The sequence below is a fragment of the Tachyglossus aculeatus genome, chromosome 17 (genome assembly GCF_015852505.1).
Source record: "Tachyglossus aculeatus isolate mTacAcu1 chromosome 17, mTacAcu1.pri, whole genome shotgun sequence".
NCBI classification, from domain to species: Eukaryota; Metazoa; Chordata; class Mammalia; order Monotremata; family Tachyglossidae; genus Tachyglossus; species Tachyglossus aculeatus.
In genome coordinates this window covers 33,433,207-33,455,172 of record NC_052082.1, presented here as the reverse complement: position 1 = coordinate 33,455,172, position 21,966 = coordinate 33,433,207, and the positions used below count along the sequence as shown (strand labels likewise).

Below are 21,966 nucleotides of genomic sequence, written 5' to 3'. Positions count from 1 at the left end.
CAAGCCTGGGAGTCAGAAGGATCTGAGTTCTAATCCCAGCTCTGTCACTCTTCTGCTGTGTGGCCTTGGGTAAATCACTTAACATCTCTGTGCCTCAGTTACCTCATCTGTAAAATGGGGAGTCATTCCTTGAGCCCCATGTGGGACAGGGACTGTGTCCAAACTGATTAGCTTGTATCTTCCCCAGCGTTTAGAACAGTGCTTGACACATTACTATTATCGTTATTATTTTTATTATTATTATCAGTCCCTAGGAATGCAATGTTAGGTAGGGAAAAGAAACACTCTTCCGGATATCTCAATAAATACGATTGATGATGATGATGATCTTGCTGACTCTCCGTTCTTGCTCTCAGAAGGTAACTGTCGAGAAGGCCAAGAAGCAGATCAACAAGAAAGACCCCAGACTATTAGTAAGTTTGCCTTCCTTGACTAGGGTCTAGGAGACTAGAAGACAAGCAACCCTTGGAGTCCAGAATTTCCTGCGGTCAGCGATTGCCTCTACCAACCCTTCCAATGGTATTTGTTAAGCGCTTACTACACGCCAAGCACTGTACTAAGCGCTGGCATGGATACAAGCTAATCAGGTTGGAGGCAGTCCTTGTCTCGCACGCAGCTCACAGTCTGAACTCCCATTTTACAGATGAGGGAACTGAGGCCCACTGAGAATCAATCAATCAATCAATTGTATTTATTGAGCGCTTACTGTGTGCAGAGCACTGTACTAAGTGCTTGGGAAGTACAAGTTGGCAACATATAGAGACAGTCCCTACCCAACAGTGGGCTCACAGTCTAGAAGGGGGAGAAGTTAAATGACTTGCCCAAGGTCATACAGCTGAGAAATGGCCCGTGCTCAAACCTTGAGAAGTGATCTAATCCGGACTGGTCTTCAAGAAAAGGAGTATGTTTAGTTTCCAAATTATTGTAGAGTAGGCTTCAATCATAATCAGTCTATGAAATCATGAATCAGTACAAATGGCCAATACCGCTCTAGGAAAACTGATGGAAGCTTATGCTTAGCATATCTTAACTTATTAAACTTAAACATCTAAAATTTAACATGCGTAAAACGCAACTCCCTATCTTCCCACCCAAACCCGGCCCTCTCCCTGGCTTTCCCATCACTGTAGACCATACTACTATCCTTCCTGTTTCACCAGCCTGTAACCTTGGCATTATCCTTGGCTGATTTCTCCCCTTCAACTCCCATATTCCATCAATCACTAAATCCTGTTGGCTCAACCTTCACAACGTCGCTCAAATCTGTCCTTTCCTCTTCACCCAAACTGCTAGTACAGTGCCTGGCACATAGTAAGCACTTAACAAATGCCATAGTTATTATTACCGCATCAATCCAAACACTTATCCTATTCCGCCCTGATTACAGTATCAACCTCCTTGCTAACCTCCTTGCTTCCTATCTCTCCCCACTCCAGTTCATACTTCACGCTGATGACAGGATCATTTTTCTGCAGAAACATTTAGTCCATGATTCCCCGCTTCTCAAGAACCTCCAGTGGCTACCCGTGCATCTGTGCATCAAACAGAATCTCCTTTCTGTTGACTTTAAAGCACTCAATCACCTTGTCTCCTCCTAACACACCTCGCTACTCTTATATTACATCCCAGCCCACACATTCCGCTCCTCTAAAGCCAACCTACTCACTGTACCGCAATCTCTTCTATCTCACTGCCGACCTCTCGCCTTCATCCTGCCTCTGGCCTAGAACACCCTCCCTTTTAATATCCAACAGACAATTATTCTTGCTCCCTTCAAAACCTTATTGAAGGTACATCCAAGAGGCCTTCATTCCCTCTTTTCCCACTCCCTTCTACATTGTCCTGACTTGCTCCCTTAATTCACCACCTCCTCCCCCCCGCCCCACAACACTTATGAATATATCCATAATTTATTTATTTATATTAATATCCATCTCCCCCTCTCCCCTGCCTGTTATATTGTTGTTGGTACTCCCGCAAGCACACATTATAGTGCCCTGCACAAGGTAAATGCTCAATAAATGTGACTGATTCATTGAGTGATTGATTATTTACGAAAACTCCTCGAGAGCAAGGATCAAATCAACCTACTTTTTTACTGTACCCTCCCAAGCCCATATTACAGTGGTAAGTACTTAATCAAGCAGTCACATTTATTGAGTGCTTATGGTGTGCAGAACACTGTACTAAGTGCTTAAATACCACTGAAGGGTTGATTATGCCAGAGTCAGAAATAGCAGCCGCACTCTTCAATCTGAAATAAAACCCCCATTTTCTTTAAGAATGATTTCCTTGTATTTCAAATCATCGTCATCAATATTATTTATTGAGTGCTTACTGTGTGTAGAGCACTATGTTATGGATTTGGGAGACTATAATATTACCGAGTTGTAATAAATGATTCAATTTGTCATTTGTGGCGCAACTGAAAAATATACTTGTATAATTATTCCTCAGAACGGTCTCGGGAGATTATCCTTTAGAGAAGTAAAAACTTATTGTCATTACAGGCCTTATAAAAAAGTTCAAAAGCAGATCGAGATAAAACTTCTGCTTTGACTGTGTGAATTGCCTTGTTCAAAGTGTGGATAATGAATATTCCATTTATATGAACAATATTCGTTTCACAGGGTAAAATTAATATCCTGAATTTCTAAAGTGCTTCTCTTCTCGAGAGCTCAAAGCTAAGCACCGCTGAGCGATTTAATGAGCTGTAAATCAAATGGATCAGAGAAGCCCAGGAGTTCAGGTAATTACATATTCTCTCCAATTGTCCTTTGGAATAATCTGCCAATGAGTCTGGGCAGGAGAATCGGTGGGATGGCATTTCACCTAAACAAGTAAGTGGGAGGGAAGGAGGGGGTCTCAAGGTATCATTCTCCTCTTTGTCCTGAATCAAATTCCTGGAATTTTAAGGGGGAGTGTATTCAGGGCCTGCCCTGCTATTCTTGCTCCCGTCTCGATGATCCTCAATATGTTTAATGAGAGGTTGGTTTCTCTCTCTCTCCGTGCCTCCTGCTCAAATGGCATTTCCTTTATCTGCATTCACCATCAATAACATAATAAAAATGGCTGTTGTGCTCGTAACTGGGGATTATGAGATTAATCCAACCGGAGCTATCTCTCGGGATTAGCAATATTATTTACGAAGAGATAAGGGCAATAGCTCTCCTCATATAAATGTCAATCGTCTCTTTTGCTTTTAAAATGGTCTTTGCAGAAAGCAGGCAATAAGAGGCTCTGCCTTGTAGGGTTGTTGTCTGGGGAAAATGTTTTGGGTATAACTGCTTAACTAGGGGAAATGTGCATACATAGATAAATGGCATTGCAGGGAAATTCCAGTTTATGTTAAAGCCAAACAAGAATATCAATCAATCAATCAATCCTATTTATTGAGCGCTTACTGTGTGCAGAGCACTGTACTAAGCACTTGGGAAGTACAAGTCGGCAACACATAGAGACAGTCCCTACCCAACAGCGGGCTAACAGTCTAGAAGGGGGAGACACAGAACAAAACCAAACATACTAACAAAATAAAATAAATAGAATAGATATGTACAAGTAAGATAAATAAATAAATAAATAGAGTAATAAATATGTACAAACATATATACATATATACAGGTGCTCTGGGGAAAGGAAGGAGGTAAGATGGGGGGGATGGAGAGGAGGATGAGGGGGAGAGGAAGGAAGGGGAATATCCATTCAAGGTGATAAAGTGACACTTCATTCCCCCCGACCCCCTGCTAAAAACTCAGATCCTCTTGGATCCAGACAAGCAGAACTCGTGCTTCGTTCTCCAAAAGATGCCAAAGCAACATTAAGCAATTAATCAATTAATGGTATTTATTGAGCGCTGACTGTGTGCAGTACGCTGTACTAAGCGCTCGGGAGATGATCCAACGGAATTAGCGGGTACACTCCCTGCTCAGGAGAAGCGACTATTTCAGTCTCCAGGATCAATCCAACCCAACGGATTGGCAATAATAGTTGACTCATGTACTTTAGGACTGTGGAGGCTATCAGTCATATCTGCCCCCTGAGGTACGGATTTTGGCCTCTGAGATCAATATCCTCCAGGTTTCATTGGCCTGGTGGTTAATTTGATTGACAACTGCTGCCCGGGAGTCTGGGGTCCTTAGGCTGGTCACCTCACTTTGCCGCCAGCCCATCTGGCCTCGGGGCTAGTAATGCGCTCCCAGAGTGACGGTAAAATGGAGGACCCGGGGCAGAGGGCCAGAAATCTCAAAATGCAATCAATTAGGCAGATATGCTGACAGCAGAATTCCAGGAAGGGCCCTGAGGCAGGATGAGTGAAACGTGGCTGACTCCAGAAATCAATAGTATTTATTGCGCGTTTACGGTGTGCAGAGCACAGTACAAAGCGCTTGGGAGAGTACGACACGACAACAGAACAGACACATTCCCTGCTCACAATGAGCTTACAGTCTAGAGGGGGAGGCAGACATTGATATAAATTAATAAATTACGGATACGGACATAATTTACGGATGTGTCAGTCACCTCTACATGCTACAATCTCTGCTAACTTCAGGTTGCTTTAAGCGTATTCAAGCCCTAAATGGAAGCTTTCGGCCAAGAAATCCTTTCCAAAATTCTCCTTACCCTGAGCTGAGCAGCTACTAACTGTCAGCGTTCCCTGTGTGGCGTGAGGTGATGGTAGCCTTTGCCAAGATGCTTAGTGGCTTTACTATTTTTCACCAACACCGTTTTCATTCATTAATGGTCTTTAGCAAGGTGCTAACTAAGAATGCAGGACTTTTTTTGCAGGGTTCAATGCCCTGGAAAACTGAGCATGGCATACTGCAACGATTTTCTGAATTCAGTAGAGAAGGAGTCGGCAAACATCATTTTGCCCAGGGCACTGAAATGGCTAGAAACTATCAGGCACAGTGAAGAGGAAAAAAAATACCAGTGTGATTTGAGGATGCAGATGCAAGAGATTTACCCTGAAGCAGGGAAGTGACTGGTGAAATAGGATCTAAAATATCCCATCTGTTCTGGGAATCTCGGCACAGGAGAGATGTAGACGTTAAATTGGAGGGAGTACAGACAAGACGCAGTGAAGATGATTGAGGGTTTGGAGCAATTGATTTATGAGTTTAGATTAAAAGAACTAAATAGGTACACTTTGGCTACGTGACAACGAAGGTGGGCCACGAATCCTCTGCGATTGTTTGAAGGTGTAAACACGAAGGAAGGAGAATTGCTACTCGGGGCTGGGGGGAGGGGGTTGTAAAAGGGAATATAATTACCAGAACATTAACGGAATGCAATTCTTAAAGGGAGAAGAGGAGGGAGACTTCATATTGCCTGTATTTGCTGGATTCTTTGTGTGAGGAACTGAAGTAAATTTGATAGTTCGAGAGGCCCAAATTGGGTAAAAGTCTAGAAAATGCTCATTCGAGACTGGATCAAGCATCCACAGTGAGGGTTAATAATAATAATAATAATAATTGTGGTATTTGTTAAGCGCTTACTACGTGCCGAGCACTGTTCTAAGTGCTGGGGTAGATACAAGGTAATTAGGTTGTCCCACGTGGGGCTCACAGTCTTAATCCCCATTTTACAGATGAGGTAACTGAGGCACAGAGAAGTTAGGTGGCTTGCCCAAGGTCACACAGCAGACAAGTGGCAGAGCTGGGCTTAGAACCCACGTCCTCTGACTCCAAAGCCCGTGCTCTTTCCACTAAGCCACGCTGCTTCTCTGTAGTCATGCTGCTTCTCTGGGGTTGTTATTGGTGGTGATTTTGGGTGTTCTTTTGGTAACATGCCACGGGTTTAAACGGAGTGGAGGAAGGGGAGGAAGCAACATGGCCTAATGGAGAGAGAACATAGGACTGGAAGTTGGAAGACCTTGGATCGAATCCCGGCTCCACCACTTGCCTGTTTGGGAAACTTGGGCAGGGCCGCAACTTCTCCGGACCTCGGTTTCTTCATCTGTAAAATGGGGACTTAATACTCCCTCTCCCTCCTGCTTAGACTGTGAGCTCCATGTAGGATGGAGATTGGGTCTGATCAGAGAGCATTGCATCTAAGTCAGTGCTCAGCACAGAGTAAGCACTTGGTCAATCATATTTATTGAGCGCTTACTGCACTAAGCACTTGGGAGAGTACTATATAACAGTCACATTCCCTGCCCACAACTAACTTACAATCTAGAGGATGAGCTTAATAATAATTATATTATATTATATTAATAATTAATAATATAATTATTATATTGATAGTATAATTATAATTAATAATAATATGATATAATAATAATAATATGCTATAATAATAATGAGTACCTGGATCTAAGAAGGGGCTCCAGAGTGAATCCCTTTCTCATTTCTGCCTTCAGAATGACATGGAGAGAGGAGTAATCTAGGGTTCACAGGGAAAGTGGGAAGTTCATTCACAAACTGAGCAAACCCCAAAGGATGTTTCACAAGACAAGGCCCAGGGTCTGACCTCATGGACACGGTTTTTGACGCCAAGGAGGAAAGGTGGCGGGGGAAACAAAGTGGTTCTGAGCCTCTCCAGTTGACCGCGGTGCTGGTCTACCACATAGTAAGCGCTTAACAAATGCCATCATTATTATTATTATTATTACCAAGTTCCATTCACACTCAGAACTCAGCATTTGACTTACTAACAGCACAAATCAACAAACTTGGCAACACTCAGCTGCAAAAGTGGGAGACAAACAAATAATAATGATAACAGTATTTGTTTCGCCCTTACTATGGGTCAAGCATGGTACTAAGTGCTGAGGTAGAAACAGGGTAATCGAGTTGGACACAGTTCCTGTTCCGTAGGGAAGCAGCGTGGTTTAATGGAAAGATCACGGGCCGGCAAGTCAGAGGCCCTGGGTTCTAATTCCAGCTCCTCAACTTCCCTGTTATATGAGTCTGGGCAAGTCACTTCTAGCCTTCTAGACCAGGAGCCCGTTGTTCGGTAGGGACCTTCTCTATATGTTGCCAACTTGTACTTCCCAAGTACTTAGTACAGTGCTCTGCACACAGTAAGTGCTCAATAAATACGATTGAATGAATGAATGAACTTCACTTTTCCGTGCTTCAGTTAACTCATCTGTAAAATGGGTATTGAGATTGTGAGCCTCATGTGTCCAACCTGATTCTAATAATAATAATGATGGCATTTATTGAGCGCTTACTATGTGCAAAGCACTGTTCTAAGCTCTGGGGAGGTTACAAGGTGATCAGGTTGTCCCACGGGGTGCTCCCAGTCTTAATCCCCATTTTACAGATGAGGTAACTGAGGCACGGAGAAGTTAAGTGACTTGCCCAAAGTCACACAGCTGACCATTGGCGGAGCTGGGATTTGAACCCATGACCTCTGACTCCAAAGCCCATGCTCTTTTCACTGAGCCACACTGCTTCTCAATTATCTGATTATCTTGTAATTGCAATAGTAAGCGCTTAACAAATACCACAAAATATGATAAAATAAATAAATAAGGGGCTCACAGTCTAAGTAGGAGGGAGAATAGGTACTGAAGCTCCATTTTACAGAAGAGGAACCTGACACAGAGAATTTAAGCGACTTGCCCAGGGTCACACAACAGGCAAGAGGCAAAGCCAGGACGAGAACCCAGGCTCTCTGACTCTGTCTTGTGCTTGTTCTCTTTCCATTAGGCCACACTGCTTCCCTGGTCCTGTTATCATCATCAATCGTATTTATTGAGCACTTATTGTGTGCAGAGCACTGTACTAAGCGCTTGGGAAGTACAAGTTGGCAGCATATAGAGACAGTCCCTACCCAACAGTGGGCTCGTTATCTGATCTCCTTGACTCTTGTTTATAAGCTGCATAGTTTCAAGAATACAGAAATTCAGGGAGCAAACTGTTAGATCTTGGTTGCTCGTCCCCCTGGAAGCCAAAGTGCAGGACTGCTCAGTTTTGTGCTGACCAATATGGGGAAGTTAGGGAGAGAGACGGTTAGGGTGGTGAAATGTCTTTGGGGACTGGAAGCTGAGAGACGTGGTGCTCTGGAAACTTTAGAATATCATTTTGCTCGGGTCTCCTCATTCCTCAGAAGTGGTCGCCTATTCCTCTCCACGTGAAGTTGGATCTCCTGACCCTTGACTTTAAGGCCTTCTTCAGTCAGCTGTCTCCCCATTCCTTATCCCCATTCCTCTCCCACTACAACCAAATTCATACACTGAGCTTCTCTCAAGCCAACCTACTCACAATCCCTCGTTCTCATCGCTCAATCCGTGGTATTTATCGCGTGCTTACTCTGTGCAGAGCACTGTATTAAAGCACTTGGGAGAGTACAGTGTAATAGAGTTGGTGGCCATGATCCCTGATCTCAGGTATTTCACAATCTAAGGGAAGCAGGCAATAAAAGAAATTACAGCTAGGGGAAGCCCCAGAGTAAAGGATATGTACATAAATTTGTTACTCCATTTATTTTACTTGTACATATCTATTCTACTTATTTTATTTTGTTAGTATGATTGGTTTTGTTCTCTGTCTCCCCCTTTTAGACTGTGAGCCCACTGTTGGGTAGGGACTGTCTCTATATGTTGCCAACTTGTACTTCCCAAGTGCTTAGTACAGTGCTCTGCACACAGTAAGCGCTCAATAAATACGATTGATGATGATGATGATAAATGCTGTGGGGCTGGGAGGGGGAGAGTACCATAAGGGGACCAATCTAAGTACATAGTTGAAGTAGAGGCAAGGGTGAATAGGGGGAGGAATTAAGGGATTTTAGTCATGGAAGGCCTTTTGCAGGAGATGTGCTTTTAGTTGGGCCCTGAAGATGGGGAAGGTGGTTGTCTGTCAGATTCATTCAATTCAATCATATTTATTGAGCGCTTACTGTGTGCAGAGCACTGTACTAAGCGCTTGGGAAGTACAAGTTGGCAACATATAGAGACGGTCCCTACCCAACAGTGGGCTCACAGTCTAGAAGATGTTACTCTATTAATAATAATAATGGCGTTTATTAAGCGCTTACTATGTGCAACCCCATGTGGAACAGGGACTTTGCCCAATCTGATTAACTTGTAATTACCCCAGTGTTTAAAACAGTGCTTGATACATAGTAAGAGCATAACAAACATGACAATAAGAAGAATGTACATATAAGTTTACATATTTACATACATATTTACAGACATATTTACATACAAATAAGTTTGTACATATTTGTTACTCTATTTATTTATTTATTTTACTTGTACATATCTATTCTATTTATTTTATTTTGTTAGTATGTTTGGTTTTGTTCTCTGTCTCCCCCTTTTAGACTGTGAGCCCACTGTTGGGTAGGGACTGTCTCTATATGTTGCCAACTTCTACTTCCCAAGCACTTAGTACAGTGCTCTGCACACAGTAAGGGCTCAATAAATACGATTGATGATGAAGAATAACGTAATAAATCGATGCTCAAGAGATAAGGTTCGTTTGGGCAGGGAAGGAGACCAACAGAGGCTTTCCTGGAGGGTTACTTCAGCTTTCTGAGAAACCTAGGGAAACAGCGAGGAGAGTTATAATCCTGGCTCTGCCTCATAACTACTATTTGACCCTGGGCGAGTCACGTAACTTCTCTGTGCCTCAGTTTCCTCATCTGTAAAAGGGGGATTCAATACCCGTTCTCCCTCCTACTTAGACTGCGAGCCCCTCGTGGGACCTTGGTCTTGTATGCTCTGCACACAGTAAGCGCTCAATAAATACGATTGATGATGATCTACCCCAGCGTTTGACACAGAGTCAGTGCTTGCCAAATCCCGGGAGCCCCACAGGGAGTTCTAAGCCAGAGGGAGGAAGTGGGCAAGTGGTACAGTGAAGAGCTAAGTAAGGGGACTGGGTTGTTATAGGAGGTCAACGAGGTTCGATAGGATGGGGAAAGGGATGGCAAGCCATTAGGGCTTTGAGGATTGGGGAGACATGTACATGTGTAGAATTACTTTTTTAGAAAAATGACCCAGGCAGCATAGTGACATATGAAGACACAGTCTTCTAGACTGTGAGCCCACTGTTGGGTAGGGACTGTCTCTATATGTTGCCAACTTGTACTTCCCAAGCGCTTAGTACAGTGCTCTGCACACAGTAAGCGCTCAATAAATATGATTGATTGATTGATATGAACTGGAATAGGGAGAAACTGGAGGCCGAGAGGTCAGCAAGGAGCTCAATGTTGGACAGAGACTGTGTCCAACCTGATTTGCTTGTATTCTGCCCCACTGCTTAGTACGGTGCTTGGCACATAGTAAGTGCTTTAGAAATACCATTATTATTATTATTATTAAATGTTATCTGGGGAGTTCTCACTCCAGTGTGGGAAACTCCAATTCAACTTCCACCTGTTCTTTTTTTATGGTATTTGTTAAGCGCCTTCTACACTCCAGGCACTGTACTAAGTGCTGGGGTGGATACAAGCTAATCTGGTTGGATGCAGTCCCTTCTCCCACATAGAGCCCATGCGCTCAATCTCCATTTTGCAGGTGAGGTAACTGAGGCACAGAGAAGTTAAGGAACTTGTCCAAGGTCATCTAGCAGACAAGCGGTGAAGCTGGAATTGGAACCAACGTCCTTTGATTCCCCGGGCCCTGCTCTTTCCACTAGGCCATACTGCTTCTGCTCTTCTTCTTAGACCCTGTCAGTGCTCCTTTTTGACATCACTGAAACCTGGCTCTCTCCAGCTGACACTCTTTTCCCCAGTGCTCCCTCCTGAGGGGATCTCACCGGCTCCCACTCCACCCCACCCAAAGGGGAAGGGGAAAGAGTCAGCCTCCTTTTCAGTCACCTCCCACACTCACAACGATTCCTGAAGCAGCATGGCCTAGTGGAAAGAGCATGGGCCCAGGAGTTCTAGTTCCTGTTCTGTCAAATGTCTGCTGTGTGACCTTGAGCGGGTCGCTTAACTTCTCTGTGCCTCAGTTACTTCATCCCTAAAATAGAGATTAAGACTGTGAGCCCCATGGGGGACAACGACTGAGTCCAGCCTGATTACCTCATATCTAAGCCAGCACTTAGAAGAGTCCTTGGCACATAATAGGAGCTTAACCAATACCGCAATTATTATTATTGATATTTCCTAATTGCTGTCATCTACTGCTCCCATAGACCCCCACCTCCAGTTTTCTGAATCATTTTGATGCCTCACTCGATTTTCTTCTTTCTTTATGGTATTTGCTAAGCACTTTACTAGGTTCCAGGCACTGTATGAAGCACTGGATACAAGCTAATCAGGTTGGATGCGGTCTATGTCCCACATGGGACTACTCTCCCCCTTTTAGACTGTGAGCCCACTGTTGGGTAGAGACTGTCTCTATATGTTGCCAACTTGTACTTCCCAAGCACTTAGTACAGTGCTCTGCACACAGTAAGCGCTCAATAAATACAATTGATTGATTGATTGATTTGAATTCCTTGTGAGCCCCAATTAGGACAGGAATGGTGTGCAATCTGATAACCTCATATCTACCCCAGCGCTTAGCATAGAGCCAGTCCTTCTCAAATGCCGTAATTATGCTATTAGAGACTCCTGTCACAGCTAAAGTTCTACAGAGCTGTGGATCTTTTCTACGATTGCCAGACCTGGATCCGACACAAGAATCACTTCCTAGTCCTAACAATCCCACCAGCATCATTTATTAGTTCTACTACACGCCTCATCTGGCAATGCAAGATCCCAGTAAAGACAAGAGAAGTTCTGACCTGAAGTCTGTCTCCTAGAATTGAAGCCCTGGTCTTGGCAACACAGGGGTGGTGGGCTAACCGCCCTGAATATTCTCGTCCATTCATATATCAGAAGCGACATTGGGATTCTCTTTTAAGCGAGGTCAGTGTCGTTTCCAAACCCCCAACCCAGTCTGGTTGACACCCAGTAAGGGTGCTCAGAGACCATTTGAAATGAATTTACGTCTCCAACCCCGACTTGTACCAACGGGCTCACCTGTTTATTGCTAAGCCTGCTAGGCTGTTTCAAGCTTTGCTGAAATGAATATTTTGGCAACAGACAGCTAAACCTTTAAAACGGAAGGCCACGGAACCTTGGAAATTTTAATTTGCAACCGCATGTCAGCAATGGGCAAGGGACTTACCCTCTAGTACCCGTTAATTTAGTTTGGATATTTTGGGTCGTCTTGTTCACGATGGGTATCAATTAGTTCTGCAGAAGACTGGCGTAGAAATGACTACCGCAGAATAATCTCTGTATTGTTCCGATCCAAGTTGGCCTAAAGATGAATTGGCAGAAAGTCTGGTGAATACGTTTCCCTCTCAATCAAAAATGAAAAAAAAGATTCTTTCAACAGATCAGATTTTCAATTTTGCTTTTGTTTCTTCGTCAACATAAGCCATCTTCGAGCAACGCTGTCTGATCGTGGTGCAGTGGATGAGTTCTGGCATGAAAATGAGATCTCTCGCTCTGTCCCTTACCCTATCTCAGAGCATGTCTCCTTCTTAGTCGAACGATCTCCTCTGACCCCGCTGAAGGGGGCTGCTTGGGCTGGCGTGTTCAGGATCTGTGTCCCATGAGTTTCCCCGGCTCTCTCTCTCTTCCTTCTCCGAGAAGCAGCGTGGCTCAGTGGAAAGAGCCCGGGCTTTGGAGTCGGAAGGGGAAACTGAGGCACAGGGAAGTTAATGTCTGTCTCTCCCTCTAGACTGTAAGCTCAATGTGGGCAGGGAATGGGTCTGTTTATTGTTCTATCATATTCAAGCACTTAGTACAGTGCTTTACACACAGTAAGCACTCAATAATCCCGGCTCCGCCAATTGTCAGCTGTGTGACTTTGGGCAAGTCACTTCTCTGGGCCTCAGTTACTTCATCTGTAAAATGGGGATTAAGACTGTGAGCCCCCCGTAGGACAACCTGATCACCTTGCAACCTCCCCAGTGCTTAGAACCGTGCTTTGCACATAGTAAGTGCTTAATAAATAGCATTATTATTATTACTACTATTATTCCTTCTGTGTCATCTATGCTCTTGGATCTTAGATCTTTGGTCATTTGTGCCTCACCTCAACCCCACAGCACTTATGTATATCCATAATTTATTTATTTCTATCGATGTCTGGCTTCCCCTCTAGACTGTAAACTCCTTGGGGGCAGGGAACGTATCTACCGACTCTGTCGCACTCTCCCAAGTGCTTAGCTCAGTGCTCTGCTCACTGTAAGTGCTCAGTAAATGTGATATTTTGATGGATGAGTTGGATCTAGGTTATTGGGAGAGGGGGCCGAGATAGGGGGAAAAGCGTGGCCTAGGAGCACAGGCCTGGGAATCAAAGGACCTGGGTTCTAATCCCGGCTCTGCCGCTTGTCTGCTCTGTGGCCTTGGGTGAGTCACTTAACTTTTCTGCGCCTCAGTTACTTCATCTTTAAAATGGTGATTAAGACTGTGAGCCTCATGTGGGGCATGGACTGTGTCCAAGCTGATTATCTTATATGTATCCCAGCACTTAATACAATGCCCGGCACACAGTAACTGCTTCAGAATACTATTTAAGAAAAAAAAAAAGAGTGGTGAGAGGATGACAGGGCTATTTCCCTTAAATGACAGATGACTTTTTCCCCAAATATACCTCGTCTCTCTTACAGTCTAGAATTTCCTAACTCAATGTTTCATTAACAGATGTGGCTTGATTAAATTGGAATTTATAACAGTGACAGACAACAAGGAATGATATTTCTTTTACACCGATGATTCAGTGAGAAATCAATTTGGTTGGTCTCGTGACAGGCATTGCCAAAAGGCTCCTCGGTAGAAAACTTATTAGTAGGGGAAGAGCAGGGCCTTCTGAAAAGAGCATGGGCTTAGGGTCAGAAGACCTGGGTTCTAATCCAGCTGCATGACCTTGGACAAGTCACTTCACTTCTCTGCGCCTCAATTTCCTCAACTGTAATATGGGGATTACCTGTTCTCCCTCCCCTTTAGACGGTGAGCCCTGGGTGGGGTAGGGACTGCGTCTGAATTGATTACCTTCTTCCTGTCCCTGTTTAGTATACCATTTGGCACCTAGTAAATGTTTAACAACCAAAATTATTATTACTATTAGCAGCGTGCTGTCCATTTTTGTCGGTATATCTTATCCCCTCGAAGTTTGCCGAAAGGTCTCCGAACAAGGGAATCTAGAATAACTTCATCATCATCATCAATCGTATTTATTGAGCGCTTACTATGTGCAGAGCACTGTACTAAGCGCTTGGGAAGTACAAATTGGCAACATAACTTGGACGGCAATCGCAAATTACTGGAACAGTGCAAGTGAAGGAGTGTGAAACTGCACAGTGACGATTTGCGTGGCTCCCCTTTGAAACAGCTCAAAGGGTGAGCAGAAAGTCAAGACACGCTTTTTTGTATAAGGATTCTTTTTATTAAGAGTTCCACCCGTGTTTAATACAGAAATTAATGTCTGTGGAGGTTTAGGCTGTGCATCTTTGCGAAAAGCCAGGATGTCCAGGGGTAATGCAACTCGAGAAAGGAGATTAAAGAGAGAAACACTGTTTTAGGCTTCCCTATAGACCCTGTTAAACCCACCCTGCGTTGGACCTCACCGTCATGTTTTCAATTCTACGTGCCTCCAAAGTACTCCCCTGCGGCTCTCTAAACCGTATATCACCCTCTGGATCGCGACGTGAAGAATGACATTTGTACAATTAAATATGTTATCTTTCCAAGCAATACCCCTCTGCCCTCAATCACCTTCTCGTAAACAGTGCGTTCGGAAGGTTAAGGAAGGCTGCTGGAATGGATCGGTTTGCTGAAACGGGGAACGGGCACGTCACTTCTCTCTGATCTTGGCCATGGTAGAGAACAGACCGAGTTCACGTTTTCGTTCCCTGAGCCCCCCTTTGCTGCAGTGTGTTTTTTTCATCGGTTTGTATTTCTGCCAGTCACTGTCACGAAGCACTTCCTGTTTCATCCCCACTTGACAAGGTTAAGCCACGCTGATGATCTGCAGTTGTGAGCAGCTTTATTTTCCATAGATTCCTTCTGATAACCATAACATGAACTCTGGAAAACGTGTTAGGGACTGAAAGCAGGCCAAGTGTTTTCTATTAGAGCCTATTCCCACATTCGCAATTCTCTAAGGGACAAAAATGCACCGATGACATCTATGAGAAACAAATATCTGGGATAAAAACAATTTTCTCCCTTCCGGCCTACATGAAGCAAAATTTAGAGCACACAACGTACTGCTGACATCTGGGCTTTATTTTTATTTTAAAGCCAATGCATCCATAATGTTTTCCTCCATCCTTTTCTTTCCAAAATGTAAATAAAGGTGTTGCTACACGTTTCCTGCTCACTTCACCATCTTTTAAGTAGAAAAATCTGAATTTTTTTCAGGCCCTTGAGGTCTTTCAATGTCAACATAAAAGAAAGGGCAGGGAATGTGTCTAATAACTCTTGTACACTCCTAAGCGCTTAGTATAGTGCGTTGCGTACAGCAAGTGCTCTGTAAATATGATTGATTGATTAGCCCCTTTTGATGCCCGTGCTCTAGAGGCACACACACATATACACACACTTACACACCCAAGCACACAGATGTGCGAATTGTTAGGAATTGCTTTGCTGACACCACGGCACTGCGAACTGACATGAATAATAATAATAATAATCGTAGTATTTGTTAAGTACTTATTATATGCCAGCACTGGGGTGGATACCAGCAAATCAGATTAGGCACAGTCCCTGTCTCATGTGGGGCTTACAGTCTTTATCCCCGTTTTTGAGATGAGGTAACTGAGGCACAGAGAAGCGAAGTGACTTGTCCAAGGACACAGCAGACAAGTGGCAGAGCTGGGATTAGAACCCATGACCGTCTGATTTCCAGGCCTGTGCTCTACCCATTAGGCCTCACTGCTTCCCAGTCAATGACCAGCTTATGCTTGTGCAATCTCCATCTACTTCAAGGTTTTCGTTGACAGCAGTGTGCTGCCACTTGATTCTGAGTATGGTTCATAGGTGATACTAATGAAATCTCTGAGAGATAGAAGGAGCTTAGCTTAGTGGAAAGAGCACGGTCCTGAGAGTCAGAGGAACTGAGTTCTAATCCCGTCTTCACTGTTTGTCTGCTGTGTGACCTTGGCTAAGGCAGGATTTGAACCCATGACTTCTGACTCCAAAGCCCGTGCTCTACAGTGAGCTTGCCCACAGTAGGAATATTTTATCTGATATTTCAGGGAGTGGGTCTACCGGCTCTGTTACGCTGTACTCTCCCAAGCACTTAGTGCAGTGCTCTGCACACAGTGAATGCTCGGTAAATACGATCGATTGATTTTTAGAAAAATCTGTCCAAGGTCCAGGTTCCTGCCTGTGTAAAGGCATTACTATAAGGGAAAGAGTGTGGGTCTGGAGTCAGAGGATCTGGGTTCTAATTCCAGCTCTTCCACCTGCTGGCTGTGTGACCTTGGGCAAATCACTTAATTTCTCTGGGCCTCAGTTTCCTCATCTGTAAAATGGGGATTCAGTACCTGGTTTCCCTCCTACTTAGACTGTAAGTCCCATGTCGGACAGGGACTATATCTGGCTGAAATATTGTATCCCCGTGCTTAGGACAGTGCTTGGCACATAGAAAGAGCTTAACAAATGCCACAAAAAATACCACAACGAATTCATCTATCACCAAGGGCACGGGATGGGTCTGTCTTTGATCAAACTCTGTATCCAAGCCTACAGTGTCAGGTACACAGCAATTATTAAGAAAATGTTTAGCGATAACAATTATATTAAAATCAATCATGTTTATTGAGTAATTATTGTGTGCAGAGCTTGGGAGAGTACAATAGGACAGAATTAGTAGTCATGTTCCCCGCCCACTACAAGCTCACAGGCTATATTCATTGATGTCAGAGTGAAAACGTACGGTATTCAAGATCAAAAGACTAAAGTGAAAGTTAAAAACCCCCAAAAGTCCCATTTTGTGAGCCTTTTTAAATGGTATTTAAGTACTTACCAAATGCCAGGCACCGTACCAAGCACTGGGGTAGATTTATGGCTGAATTGTACTTTCCAAGGGCTTAGTACAGTGCTCTGCACTCAGTAAGCACTCAATAAATATGATTGAATGAATACAAGCTAATCAGGTTGGACACAGTTTCTGTCCCAAATTGGGCATACGGTACTAATTCCTATTTTTACAGATGAGATAATGGAGGCACAGAGAAGTCAAGTAACAGGCCTAAAGTCACACAGCAGGCAAGTGACGGGACCAAGTTAGAACCCAGGTCCTTCTGACTCCCAAGCCCGTGCTCTACCCACTAGGCCACGCTGCTTCCCCTGTCCTCAGCATCTTCCTCCATGTTCTACCGATGTACTTTTTCTTGACCTCATGGAAATTTCAGAACCCATGTCTTTCAACAGAATGGAAAAAAGGCGTATTGTTTTCGTGTGCGTTATTTATAGACGTCTCTGTTCATAGAAATTGTTTATTAGCTGCAGCTCATGTAGTGAAGGTGGTTTTCCTCCGAGGCAGATATGTGGTTATAGACTTAACCACGGTGGTGATTCGAGTTTACTTACGGCAGGACGGCTTTCCGGTGGGCTATTTTTAGCCGGGCATTTGCGAAATTACATCTTGCCAGTCACTGAAACCTACTTAGTCGTAGTCACCGGATGCAGAAATAACCCCCCGGGGCCTTCTGGCGGTTGAGTTTTCTAGCCCCACGTCCCCCCGCCAGCGAATGGACACAAAGATGAGTTTAGGAAACTTGAAAGAAAACAGGCCTAAGCCAAGTGGTGAAAGGACACAGCACGAGGCGGAAGAAATACCTCGTCACGTGCGGTGACCTAAAGAGCAATCGACCGATGGTATCTGAGCGCTGTTTGGAGAGCACTGTGCGAGGCGCTTGGGAGAAAGCAATGCAACGGAGTTGGTAGACACAATCCCTGTCCACAAAGGGCTTACACGAGACGCTAAAACAGGGCATGTTAAACCCATTACTCTGGATGGACTTGTACACGGTGATTTATCTTTTTGTTGAACTCAGCAGGTTAAGATCCTCTAGAGTTCATGAATAATAATAATAATAATACTGGCATTTATTAAGCGCTTACTATGTGCAAAGCACTGTTCTAAGCGCCGGGGAAGTTACAAGGTAATCAGGTTGTCCCACTGGGGGCTCACAGTCTTAATTCCCATTTTACAGATGAGGTAACTGAGGCACAGAGAAGTGAAGTGACTTGCCCAAAGTCACCCAGCTGACAATTGGAGAAGCCGGGATTTGAACCCATGACCTCTGACTCCAAAGCCCGGGCTCTTTCCACTGAGCCACAATCACCATGAAGGGACTCCTCTCCTCTGATGAAGCAGAGTGGTGTAGCGGACAGAGCACGGACCTGGGATTCAGAAGTCGTGGGTTCTAATCCTGGCTCCACCAGTTGTCCGCTGTATGACCCTGGGGAAGTCACTTCACTTCTCAGTGGAGAAGCGGAGAAGCGGCGTGGCTTAGTGGAAAGAGCACAGACTTGGCAGTCAGAGGTCATGGGTTCTAATCCCGGCTCTGCCACTTGTCAGCTGTGTGACTTTGGGCAAATCACTTCACTTCTCTGTTATACTGCACTCTCTCAAGTGCTAGTAAAGTGTGCTGCCGACAGTAAATGCTCAATTAATACGATTGATGGGTTGGTATTTATTGAGTGCTTACTTGGCTCAGAGCATTGTACTAAGAGCTTGGGAGAGTACAATACTTCAGTGTTGGTAGACACAATCCTTGCCCTCGAGGAGTTCAGTTGGAGAGCATTTTGTATGTGAGGATTTGGAAAGGCCGAAGAGCTAGGAGGACAGCTCAGTCCTCAAACCTCCCACCGCCAGCTCATGATGTCACAAGGAGTGTCCCTGAATCCTGAATCCTGGAGTTCTGGGCGGGTTGTCCTTTCTGGGTCACTTTCCATCTTTTCTGCCCAGGCTCATTTGGCAGAGAACAGTTAGGATTTCCTAGTAAGCAAATGTCCACATTTCTATTTTAAAAATTACTCTTTCTCTACCTTCAAAGCCTTATTGAAGGTGCATCGTCTCCAAGAGGTCTTCCCTGACTAAGCCCTCATTTCTTCTTCTCCCACTCCCTTCTGAGTCGCTCTGATTTGCTTCCTTTAGGCAGCCCCACAGCACTCATGTACATAGCCACGATTTCCTCTATATTAATGTCTGTCTTCCCTGCTAGACGGTGAGCTCATTGTGGGCAGGGAATGTGTCTACCAACTCTGTTGTATTATACTCTCCCAAGCACACTGTGAGTGGTCAATAAATTCCACTGCTTAAAATAATCTGAGACTTCCCTTCTCAGAGCTGCTGTGAATTCTCAGGACAGACCTTATGGTGGTGGTGGGGAAATGAGTGGGGTTAATTGTATTTGAGAGATGAAGCCCCGCAGAGTGGTCTAGCGGATAGAGCATGGGCTTGGGAGAAAGAAGGACCTGTGTTCTAATCCTGCGCCACCACTTTCCTGTTGTGGGACCTAGGGCAAGTCTCTTCATTTCTCTGGGCCTCTGTTACCTCGTTTGTAAAATGGTGATTAAGTTTGGATGTGGACTGTGCCCAAACTTATTAGCTTGTATCTACCCCAGCGCTCAGTACAGTGCCTGGCACATAGTAAGAACTGAACAAATACCAGAAAAAAATTGTTAACGATTAGATCCCCTGTGAATGGGTGGGAAGTGGATTAACCAAGAGTCCCCGAATTAAGAAAGCATGTCTACATCATCATTTAAAAGGGAACCTCAAATCCTCATCACCAACATTCAGGGTTATTTCACCCATTGCCATTCCTCACATGTGCTATCGTACAATCTAGATTAGATTCGCATCTGACACTGTGCCTCTGCAGAGAGTCATGTGGATCTATAGAAATATTGCCGAATCTTTACTCTTTGATGAACTGAATCAATCAGTGGCATTTATTGAACACTTACTGTGTCCAGAGGGGGAGAATTAGCTTATATCTACTCCAGCGCTTGTACCAGTTCCAGTCACAGAGTAAGCGCTTAACAAACATTGAAATAAAAAGATGTATGAGGTGTCAGCATCAAGCACCAACTCTGGAGGAGAACATATGCCTTGGAGGAAAGAGTTTGAGGCACCTCAATTATAGCATTCATACTTTTATTTTTTTAAAAGTACTTGTTAATCAATCGTATTTATTGAGTGCTTACTGTGTGCAGAGCACTGTACTAAGCGCTTGGGAAGTACAAATTGGCAACATATAGAGAGAGTCCCTACCCAACAGTGGGCTCACAGTCTAAAAGAGTCACTTGTTAAGTGATTACTATGTGTTCTAAACGCTAGGATAGATCCAAATCCATTAGGTTGGACGCAGATCCTGTCCCACGAGGGCCACACAGTCTAAGTAGGAGGGAGAACAGGTATGGAATCCCCATTTTACAGTTGAGGAAACTGAGGAACAGAGACATAGGAGACATAAGAGACATAAAGTGACTTACCCAAGGGCACACAGCCGATAAGTGAAGGAGCTGGGTTTAGAATCCAGGTTTTCTGTCTCCCAGATGGTTGCTCTTTTCCCTAGGCCGTGCCATTTCTTGCCACAAATCCTATTCCTCCATCTTACTGGTCTCGGTCCAGTCCACAGAGTCCAGGCGCAGAGAGAAGGCAGCAGTGTGGACCCTGTGTTCTCAGCCCAACGGGACTATTGAAGGCCAACAGCAGAAAGGCTCAGACACCCAAACCCCAGATCCAGGCCTGCTCACGCACAGTGCTCTTAACCAATCCTCAAAAGTGGCCACCAAAACATTCATGGCAGACACCTTGTTTGCTTGTGTTTCTGTTCTTAAGACACGCACTGGTTCAAGACTAGGTTAAGTCAACCACTGGCTTTCCTCCATCTGGCCGTGGCCGTTTTGCTCCCCCCCAGCTTCAAGCCTTTTGACCCTTCTTGTTCATGATCAGCTCCAAACTGGTAAGCTGCCATTCACACTGTGTCCCATTACCAGGGGTAACTGAGAGTTTACTGTAAACTCAGCCCCAGAGTGGTACGATACACAGGGCCCTAGTTTCCATATCGCCCATGGAAGAGGAAAATCTGGGGAGTGTCTGAAAGGCAACAATAACTATTCTGTCTTTCTACGCTGTTGCTCGCCAGAATCAATGCCAAAACCCTTACGTGGGCTCCCAATAATTTTAGATTAGAGAAGCATTGCCAGAAAAACAATCGCCTCCGCTAGTTCATTATCATTGCTAATAGGGAGATTGTTCTGGTGGTTTAACACCTAGATATTCCCACTGGTTTGTTGTTTACAGTTGCCCAGGAAAAAAAGAAAGGCATTTCACCGCCTAGGATAAGGTCAACAGGGCCACGGGCCGATTCTTTGATCAAGAAAGGAAAGTGAAGATAATAACTTGGCTGTAGTTCTAGTCCAGTCCTAAACAGAGGAAACAAGTTAAAAAATGCAGCTCCCAGCCAGCCATCTGCCGCGGACATGTGTAGTGCAGCAGGGGAGGTGAGACTTTAACGCCCGTGAATGCGGAGACTTAACTCTTTGACTCACGGCAGAGAGAAATAGCAATGCCCCATTTTCCCATTGGCTGTCCTACAGTTTTGTGTCAGCTTCCCGGTCCTTTGATCCCACCAAAACCACCACCTTTGAATAGTCTTAGTGAAAGTTCACCCCTAGGGAAAAATTCCTCAGAGAAATGAACTAGGTGGGGAAGGGAGTTGAGGAGATTTTGCCGATTTTCGTTGAGAAGAAGAACTTCCACCCACCGAGTTTGCATGTGGAATAATTTCTTTTAGAATTTTCTTCGCCTGCGCAATTCTGCATTGCTTTGACTAGCTCCCTTCATTCACCCCCCTCCCAGCCCCACAGCACTTATGTATTCATCAATCAATCAATCGTATTTATTGAGCGCTTACTGTGCGCAGAACACTGTACTAAGCGCTTGGGAAGTACAAGTTGGCAACATAACTTGCATCATCATCTGCGATTTTAATTTATATTAACGCCTGCATCTCTCTCTGGACTGTA

General features: G+C 44.5%; 1 long non-coding RNA gene across 1 annotated transcript in view; it reads left to right on the top strand.

The window, feature by feature from the left end:
* Nucleotides 1-2,696: 2,696 nt before the first annotated feature.
* Nucleotides 2,697-21,966, top strand: part of LOC119939155 — a 30,601-nt gene continuing 11,331 nt past the window's right edge. The window contains exon 1 of the long non-coding RNA XR_005454650.1: nt 2,697-2,749. This is a non-coding gene — a long non-coding RNA (uncharacterized LOC119939155). The remainder of the gene's footprint in view (nt 2,750-21,966) is intronic.